The sequence below is a fragment of the Frankliniella occidentalis genome, unplaced genomic scaffold (genome assembly GCF_000697945.3).
Source record: "Frankliniella occidentalis isolate FOCC.00 unplaced genomic scaffold, Focc_3.1 Scaffold169, whole genome shotgun sequence".
NCBI classification, from domain to species: Eukaryota; Metazoa; Arthropoda; class Insecta; order Thysanoptera; family Thripidae; genus Frankliniella; species Frankliniella occidentalis.
The window spans coordinates 479,247-487,892 of NW_026267295.1; the positions used below are offsets into that span (position 1 = coordinate 479,247).

An 8,646-nucleotide genomic window follows, 5' to 3' on the forward strand; every position below is an offset into this window, starting at 1 on the left:
AGGCGGGGCGAGGCGGGGCAAGGCGGGGCAAGGCGGGGCAAGGCGGGGCAAGGCGGGGCAGGGCACTGCTGATTTCATTACGGCCAGCAGGCCGGCACCAACCCCTTCGGCCGAGCGATTAGACCGCGGCAGGACGCGGCTGTCGAGTTTCTCACACTCGGTGACCACGCGCAGCGGGGAAGCTCGCATGCGGGTGGAGGTGGCCGCGAGGTGGCCGCCGTCGCCGCGGGGCGTCCCTCGGGTGTCCCAGTCCGCCCCGCCCCGCCGCGCCCCGGGTGGGGTCGCAAACTGCGCACTTCCCGCCGCGCCGCCGGCTCGGGTGAGGGCGGGTGTGGGTCGAGCAGGGCAGGGCCCGACGCACAGCGGCGCGGGCAGGGCACGACGACGGCCCCTCCAGGACGTGTCAAACCTGCCGTGTGACAAGTGTCACGGGCAAAGTGACGGGCGGACGGGCGGACGGACGCACCGCGACGCACCAGCGGGCTGCGAGTTGGCCGGCCGCCCCAGTCAGTCCGCCGGGGGCCACTTCCCCGCGGGGGCCGGGGACATGACGTGCGTCCGCGCCGGGCAGGAGCATGGCTGGAGGCAGGCAGGCAGGCGGGCGGGGGGAAACAAATCCAATTTCCGAGCCGGTCGGAGATTCGAACCTGCGATCGTGACGGGAATCGATATTTCTCGTCCCGTCCGCGGCGCGGGCGTGCCTCTGCTACGGGTGTGCAAACGCCGTGAGGCAGGTGGGCGCGGGGGTGTGCGAGGCTGTCGTGCGTATAGGTATGGGCGCGAGGCGCGGCGGCGGCGGCGGGAGAGTGCAGCCGTGTGCAGGGGCGCCGTCCTCCCCAACCCCGACCCGCACCAGGACCTGCACATGTGGCCTCCGTCGTGCACTTCATTACCGCGCACTGACGACAGCCATTTGTCTGCATATTTGCTTCCATTATGCGGGAGAGGGATTGTACCCGGCCGCGCTGCGCAGGGCGTTGTGTCAACTGCGGGCATGGCCTGGGCCCCTCGCTCGTACTTGGTCAACTGCGGGCAAAGCCTCTTTTGACGAGGGTTCCGGGAGGCCGAGCCCCGCCCGCAGGCTTGCCCAGAGTGCCGACTGCGGGCACGGGAGTGCTGGGTTGCCTACCCCGCCGGCGCTCTCCGCCGCTCTCGGTCATACTTGCGCCGCGACTAGCGAGTCCTAACGTAATGTGCAAGGTTATAACTTGCACACGTTGGTGTGCAAATTCTGCACACTTACTTTACCAGTGTATGCAACTGAGTGTTTCTTTGAAAATAAAAAGAAGCAAACCAAAACTAACAAACCTAACTAAATACAGTTAATTAATAATGATAATATTAGACTATTATCTGTGCATCGAAGTGTCTATTTGAAATAATAAGAAGCAAACCACACTAACAACACATAAAATCAGTAATGGTTAATGCTTCGCTATCGCTCCGCGCAACGCTGTCATAGGACCACGACCCCTGACTTCAGGAATTAACACATTCCGTGCTGCTCATTTTTAGTGCGTATGATTTTACATAGGGAGCGTGACCACATAGTGGTCATGCCGCAAGGAACGTATTAAGTAGTGTCGCTAATGACGCGAGTGCACTCAGTGTCCGTCGGAACTCCGGCAGGCTGAGTGCGGGGAGCGGCAGAGAGCGCCGGCGGGGTAGGCAACCCAGCACTCCCGTGCCCGCAGTCGGCACTCCGGGCGCCCTGGGCTTCCCGGAACCAGCTGTCAAAAGGGGCTTTGCCCGCAGTTGACCAAGTACGAGCGAGGCGCCCAGGCCATGCCCGCAGTTGACCACGCGCCGCTGCGCAGAGCGCGCCAGACAGACACCCGCAAGCGAATCGTGATTGTCATTCATCCACCCGCCGCCACCGCCGGGCCGGCAGGACATCCCTCCGGCTCTCTAATCCTCGCCGGGAGAGGAGGGGAGGGGAGGGGAGGGAAGGGGTGCGGGCGCGGCCAGCCGGGACCGGGGCCGCGCGCTAAGGGAGAAAAATGAAGAGCGGGAGAGACAAAAGGCATAGCACAGGGCGGGAGGGGGAGGGGAGGAGGGAGGCATGGCACACCCATGAGCCCCTCTCCCCTCATGGCGCCCGGAATGGCATGTGGCGGCGTGGCGCGGCCCTGAGTCATTGTCCCCCCGCGACCCCTCATGGCGCCTCACGGCCCCAGGCAGGCCAGAGGCGAGCTCCTCCTCATGGGCGCCGCGCAGCAGTGCCGCGGGTCAGGCCGCCGGGTCTCTGTCTAGTCTAGGGGTCGGGTGCGGCCATGAGGTGAAACTGAACCCGCCGCCGCGCCGCCGCCCCCAACGTGCAGCGCATGTCATGGCCCGGAGCGGAGCGAGGGGGAGAAAACAACGCCCTAATGAATCTACAGAAAGAGCAAATAGAGCCAGCCCCCAGCCGGTGGGCCCGACCCAGGCCGGAGCATGGTGAGGCGCATGCGGAGGCAGACACAGGGGAGGCAGCAGAAGAGGCAGCGGCGCGCCCTGGGCCCCTTTTGGCATGCGCGCCGCTCCCCCGTACGTGGCCGGGAGGGCGGGGAGGCCCTCCTGATTCTGGCAATCGCGCCTCATACAGGTGAAGAAGGCTGCCGTTGGAGGCCTCTCCCCCGCGCGCACGCACTCGCGAACGTACGTATTGGGGACGACGACGCGGAGAGGCGCCAAAAGGAAAAGGCCGCGCAAACAGGTCGGAGGGGTTGAAGATTGATTTATTTTGTAGTATTTTCCTCGACACGTCTTTATCACACGTGCCACGCGTCGTGCAAACGCACGAATACAATATACGCTACACACACACACATATGACTCGTCGGGCCTAAACACACGGCAGGATGTCGGCCGTCAGCGTCAGCCGCAGAGTGACGTGCGGGCAGCCGGCGGGGCGGGCGTGCTCACCCACTCGACCAATTGTCACCCGCCCGCCCGCCACGTTCGGATCGCACCGCGGCCTGCATTCGATTGTCTTCCCGTCCCGTCCCGTCCCGCGGAGCTTCGTCCTCCCCCTCCTCCCCGCAGCTCGCCTTGCCTAGGAAAGCGTTCAGGACGCGTCAAAGTCGCCCGCCCCTCGCCGCTACCCGTCGCTCATCTGCATGGCCAGACAATAGAGGCGCGGTCGCGGTGGGCGCACCCGGTGTGCAGCGCGCCCCGCCCCGCCCCGGCCGCGCCCATGCAGCCACGCGCCAGCCCGCGCCCGCACCGCACGCACACGAAAAAGCACCCACAAGTGACGCACATCAACCGAAAGGCGTGAACGCATATTCAGAGTCGCCAAAAGTGTAGTATACTACTTTCCATTCACTAGGCGCCCATTTTAATGGAGCAATAAATAAAAGTAACGCAGCAGGGAACGGGGCGAGGAGCGCCCTCGCGGGGGACTGATGGGGTAGCCAGCCAGCCTCGCACCGCCAAGTCCCGCTGGCTGGTGTCGCATTCAGGCCCCTCCGCCGCCCTCCGCCCCTGCGCGCCGCGTCCACCCTCCGGTCCAGCCAGCCCTCGGTCCCTGCGGACCCGCCGGCGCATTCCCTCTGATTTCACCCCCGCTCGCCCACCCCCCTTCCCCCGCCCGTCTCCCCCGTCCCTCCCTCTCTCTCTCTGGATGCTGTGAAACTTGGCAACCCCTGGTCAATAGAGGGCGCGCCTGGCCCGACGTGGAGTGGCGCGGCGCAGCGGCCAGACGGGGGACGGAGGGAGGGGCGGCACCGGGAGCGAGCGAGTCACCCGATCACGTCACGTCGCAGCGAGAGCTAAGCGAGAGCGAGGGAGACAGAGAGCATGTCGCGCAGAGTTGTCCATCAGCCGTGCTGCTCGTCGCCGCTGGCTGCTGCTGGAGTGACGGCGGCAAGTCAGATTGAAAGCGCCGCCGCCGCGCCGCGAGAGGACGACAGTGCTACTCCCGCCTCGTCACCCCCCCCCCTCTTCCTCCAACCTCTTTTCCGTTCGTCCCCGGACATGAAGAGCGCGGGGGAGGTGGTGATCGGTGGGGCAGGGTCAAAGGGGGGCAAAGGAGGTCCCTCCGGCCCGGGGCCCCCGCTTCCACCCCACACCACCCTCAGGCTGACAGACAGAAGCGGCCGCCAATTGAGGTGAGCCAGCCTTCTGACGCCCACCCTCTGGGGCGGCGAGGGGCGGCGGGGGCGGTGGGCAGCGGCCGCGCCGGTCTCATTTGCAAGGCTTCCTCCGGAAGTGCCCCGTCCCCTCCCCTCCCGGGGCAGCGACCGGTCAGCAGGTGGCGGCGAGCGGGCGGGAGGGTGTGAACGGGGTAACACTATAGCGCAGCGCGGGGGGCAGCAGGCCGCCGACAGATGCGGAGAGTTGGCAAAACTCGAACTGCGTTTAGTTATTCGCACGCACAGGGGGGGAAGGGGAGAGGGGGAAGGGGCGTCACGTGTTAGGAGCAGAGCGGTTGGCGACATGGAAGGGACGATTTATGCACACACACACACACACACACACACACACACACACACACACACACGACGCACACGCAGTAGCACCGCATCTAGTTGGCGGAGGAGAGAAGGGGTGAGGAGAGGGGGAGGGAGGTCGCAGCAGCGGCGACGTGGAGCACCTGGTGCCTGCGACAGGGAGGAATGGATTCAGGGGAGGGGAGCGGAGAGGGGCGCGTCACCCTCTAACCCTTTCAAATATCCGCGCTCAACGCGACACGCGGCTCACGGCCCGGGCGGGCACGCAGTATACTACATCAAGAGAGAGTTCATCCATCGATATAAAGTGTTAACGATGACGCAATTTGTCACCATTGTCGTGACCACGCCAGGCCACGCCGCGCCGCCGGACCCCACCCATGCTCCCCACCCTCCCTCTCTCTCTCTCCCCTCACCCCTTCCTTCCCCCTCCAGGCCGCCTTGGGTGCGTGGCACGACTATAACTGGGTGCGCCGCACCATTTTACGACCACAATTAAAAACGCGTAAATCTCGGCAATTGAGATGTTATGTCACCGGAGCGTGCGGTCGCAGCAAACTGTCAAACAAGAGGTTCATGCATGGTCATTTACACGAACAGACTGAAGTTGGCCTCAAACGTTTTCAAGAAATAAAAATCTCACGTGTTTGCCAAGCTCCCCTACCTGCCACACCTTCCCCCCTACAGTTACCGAGAAAATCTAAAATAGCTTAAAATACTTCGAGGGAGAGAAGTCTATCCATTCTTTCTAGAAGGGCATCGAGGGAGCGCCCTGCCCCCTCCTCCTCTCACAGACGACCATGATCACGCTTCACACCTCCTCCCGGGGCAGAGTAAACAAACCGGCGGGCCAGTCGAGCTCTGCTGGATAAACATGGAGCCGAGGCCCAGCCCGGCCCAGCGCAGGCTCCACTCGGAATAAAACCGATCGCTAGCAGGAATGGACGCCAGAGGAAGAGAAATACCGATTGATAATGCGGAAGGGCCAGACGCGCGCGGCGCCCGAGCACAGCGATAAGCTCGCGTCGGGCGGGCGGGCGCGGCCCCGGGCCCGGGCCCCAGCGCGTCAGCCGGCGGCCGCCGCCCGCCCAGCGCGCCTCCTTAGCTCAGGGGTTAGAGCACTGGTCTTGTAAACCAGGGGTCGTGAGTTCAAATCTCACAGGGGGCAGATCGAATCTCACGTTTCAATATTTTTACTTCCACACTAGATCGCGATGGATTTCCAAGCTGCCGAACATCGCCGTCAACGGAGCACATTCGAGATCTATAGGCAATCAAGGGCTCGCGCGCTCGGCTGCCTTCAGTCTGCCGCCGCCCGGTATGCGGGCGTGGCGGGGCGTGCGAGCGCAGCACAAGGGCGGCGGTGAGGCCCCCCAGCAAAACGCACCCCTATGCCGCGCGGCAGCAAGGCCCGGCCACCCCAAAGGGGCCGCCCGGTGCTTTTAATGTAATGCTGAGGGGAGGATCGCGGCGGCGGGGCGGGCGGCAGCTGGGGGCGGAACGGGGAGGAGCAGGGGGCGAGTCCAGAAAGCGCCCCGAGGAGGAGTCCAGCGCGGCGGACAGACGCACAGTGGTGCTAGCCGGTGTGGGCGGGCGCCCGTGGTGGAGCAACCCCGCGGGCACCCCATCCCATATCGGACGTGATTCCCATACGTCCGGGGGCTACTACGGCTTGGTCCCGGTCGGTCGAGTCCTCCTGCGCGCCGTGTCCGTGCCCCCCAACAAGCAGCCGTGTGTGAGTTGAGTCCGCCCGGAGGCCTCTGGGCGCGGGTTCGAGTCCCCACCCGGGACCGGCGCTCCCCAACACAGTACAGCACTGTGCCCGGCCCGGGGCCCGGCAGCGCAGGAAACGTCAGAACCGGAATATTACGAGCGGCGGGCTTGCCGGGCCACGGCCGCTGCCAAATCGCTTTCAGACGCGGCCCAAAGCAAGCAGCGGCAACAGCCAGGACCGTAAACTGGCCGCGCGACGGGCGCGGCGAGGCACGGCGTCGACGCCAAATTTGTCGCAGCAGAGAGAATGAGACGGGGGAGGCGTGCCGCGCCGCCGCGCCGCGCAGACAAGAACGGCAGAGCGAGAAACCCACGCGCGGTCGCGCGGCAACCGGCGCGGGAACGTGACGCGGCCGCGGCCAGGCGACTGCGAAAAAGCAGCGGTGGGGCGCGGGGCGGGGACCGAACCGCGACCAGACGACTCGGGCAGAACAACTCGGCCGCCTGCTCAACGCGACCGCGCATCGGGACCGGCCAGCAGGATTCGCGGATGATTCGGATTTGATGGAGATTTTCGGTAACTCGACACCGACGACGCCGGTGCGAGCGTGGGAAGCGACCAGGGCTTAACAACCGAGGCGGCTGCGGCCGGACGGGCGACTTATGGGGCCGGCCACGACAGGAGGAATAAAATAACGCGGGCGGAACGAATAAAAGTTATTCGTCGCGCTGAACTTTGTCATCTATAAAGTGGCAGAGGCGAGCGGGGTTCTCTCTCCGTGCGACCTTTTCGTACAGTTTACGGACGCGCCCCGCTCGGCTCTGCCCGGGCTCTGCTCCGCCCCGGCAGCGGCGCCGCGACCTGTCCAGTAGTATGTAGTGACCGCGCAGTGACACCGCAGCCGGCCCATCCGGTGTCCAGTCTCCACACGCCCTCCTCCCCTCTCTGTCCTACCCACCAGGAACAGCGCGGCGGCAACACTCATCGATTCATTCAGAGGTAGGTACGTATACGCGTCCTCGGCTCCTCCCAGGAGTGGGAGTGCTTCTCTGCGGCGCTGCTACGCACCACGCACCTTCGCTCCGAACACCTTTCTTTCCTGCCCCACCATACCCATCAACACCGGGCACCAGCAGGCCAGGAAAATAAGTGCTAGGAAATGGACGGGACCCGCGCACCGTGCGCAGAATTCCAGCAGTTCAGGCCTCCTGGAACCCCCCTACCCCTACTCCCCCTCCGGTTTTCTCGTGGATTTCCCTACATTTCTCTCCCCATTCCCCCCCCCCCCGGCCCAGCAAGCACAGGGGCTTTACGCCGCCCCCGGCCCGCTCGGCGCCGCGTCACATAAAGACGGCCGTTTTATCGAGGCAATATGAGGTAGGCCCTGCCGAGCAGCAGCATGAGCAGCAGCAGCAGCCGGCGTGTTGCGTCCTCCTCCGCGCGGAAACGGAAACCGCGTGAGACCCGCTGGGTGGTGTGCGAGCGGCGCACAGAGGCGAAGAGAGGAGCCGAGAGGTGAGCAACTACACTCCCGGGTAGATTCGCCGAGTCCGCGAGAAATCACCAGAGCAGCCTTAATTGAAACCCTGCGACAAAATTACATCTCGTGGGCTGGGCGGCTGGACTGTGAGCGGCCACCCCACCTGCCTGCAGGGCGAGCAGGACGAGCAGAGCGAGCAGCACGAGCAACACGCGGAGGGCCGCACGGCGTTCGTTCGCCTCGCCGGCCGCCGTATCGATCCGGTCGGCCTGCTGGCGAGCCGCCCCGCCCCGCCACTTAGGACCCCGCAGGACGCACAACAGCAGGGACGTGCAGGACGCTCCGGCAGGCGACAGGACGCGGACAGGGGGTCGCTGGCTGCTCCTCCCCACTCGGGAGGAGGAGGAGAGCTCAGAGAGCAGAAAGCACTCAACGGATTTCGTCGTTGTCGTGCCGTCCTCTGTGTCTGGCCGCGACGCGCGAGGCTAAAAAAGAAGCCCCCTGACTAATCCTTTTCTCCCTCTTATAGGGCTCGAACCAGAACCGGTAAGAGAGAAAGAGAGTGACGGGGTGCGAGAGGTGGGCCCACACACGGCGTCGGAGAGGATGAGGGTGGCGTCGGCGACCTGATTGATACGGGAAAGGGATCCGGCCCTGGCGCGTGTAAACCCGGCCAGACCAACTGCTCTGCTGCTCCAAAAACATCCCGGTTGCAATCTATCACGAGGTGGGGGGAGTAGGGGGAGGCCCGCCGCGCACGGTGTGAGGGTGTGGGGGGGGTGGTGGTGGGGGAGAAAAAACGATTTGCCCGAGAGAGAAATCGGTCGCCGCGGCGCGCAAGAGTAAGGGAGGTTTTGGCGGCCTCTGGCCCCTACGGACGGGTCTGGGCCCCGCGTCCCGCCCGGTCCCGCCACGCCAAAAAAAAGGGGGGGGGGAGGAGGGCTTGTCCATAAATTAAAGGCCCGCACTCGGCTCCCGCAGGCACCCGCGCTTCTGGGGCTGCTGCGCAGCGCCGGCGG

At 64.9% G+C, this 8,646-nt stretch overlaps 1 non-coding gene across 1 annotated transcript; it reads left to right on the forward strand.

Annotated features, from left to right (window-relative positions):
- The first annotated feature begins 5,528 nt into the window (after window positions 1–5,528).
- On the forward strand, window positions 5,529–5,601 carry Trnat-ugu (transfer RNA threonine (anticodon UGU)). Its single transcript has one exon. It is a non-coding gene; the product is annotated as a tRNA-Thr (tRNA).
- The last annotated feature ends 3,045 nt before the right edge of the window (window positions 5,602–8,646 follow it).